The sequence below is a fragment of the Etheostoma spectabile genome, chromosome 21 (assembly GCF_008692095.1).
Source record: "Etheostoma spectabile isolate EspeVRDwgs_2016 chromosome 21, UIUC_Espe_1.0, whole genome shotgun sequence".
Taxonomy (NCBI): Eukaryota; Metazoa; Chordata; class Actinopteri; order Perciformes; family Percidae; genus Etheostoma; species Etheostoma spectabile.
The window spans coordinates 8876591-8877750 of NC_045753.1; positions in this window are offsets into that span (position 1 = coordinate 8876591).

The following is a 1160-nucleotide window of genomic DNA, read 5'->3' on the forward strand; positions in this document are numbered from 1 at the left end:
CGCATGGATCCAAGATTCACCCAGAAAACAGTGAAGTTGTTGGTGGAAAATCATGGTCGGGTAACATCCAGTATGGGGTGTGCGCAGAGATCTCAGGGTGGAAGGCAACATCATAGTCTCAAATACCAGAAATCTAGCTAATTCTTATATTCCCAACCATAAAAGAGGCCAAATTCTCCAGCAGGATGGTGCTCCATCACATACTTCATCTCCACTTCAAGTTCCTCAAGGCGAAGATCAAGATGCTCCAGGATTGGCCGGCCCCGTCACCAGACATGAACATCGTTGAGCATATGTGGGGTAGGATGAAAGAGGAAGCATGGAAGACCAAACCAAAGAATATTGATGAACTCTGAGAGGCATGCAAGACTGCTCTCCTAGCTATTCCTGATGACTTCATCAACACATGGTATGAATCCTTGCCAAACCGCATGGGTCCAGTCCTTCAAGCTCATGGAAGTCATACAAGATATTAAATTTGGATCTCACAGCACCACTATTTAATTTACTGACATATTTTGGTATTTGTAGTAAATTTGTTCAATTTCTGTATAGACGACAAAACTTTTGTCTTGCCAAAATTTGACCTTTCTGTCTTGTTTAAATATTAAATCGTTTTTTAGTGAAACTAATTTATTTCAGTACATTGAACATCATTTGGGAGGGTTTTAGCTTTTCATATGAGCTATTTCTTACACCAATTGATTAATTAAAAGTCAGGTTAATAGCAGGTGTTTCTACAAAATAGATAAGCGACAAGACTTTTCTCAGGGACTGTATAGTATGTCAAAAAAAGTCATATCATAGTATGTCAAAAAAGTCATAGTATAGCATGTCAAAAAAACATACGTTGAAAAAAGTCATAGCATAGTATGTCGAAAAAAGTCCTATCATATGTCAGTCATTAAAAAAAGTGTCATAAATGTCTTGTATAGTATGTCAAAATAAGTTATAGTATGTCAATAGAAAAGTCAAAAAAGGTTATTGTGTATTTGTTTCCAAGTATGATCTCATTAGGTTTTTTTTAAGAGCTGCATTTTCACATCTGAGGCCTATTCAATCCATAAACATGACTGTGGTTGAAGAGATTGGTTAATAAATACCCATAATATCCTAACTTAAATCCAGACTATTTGTTCCTGTGTTTTTGTTATAAGGCA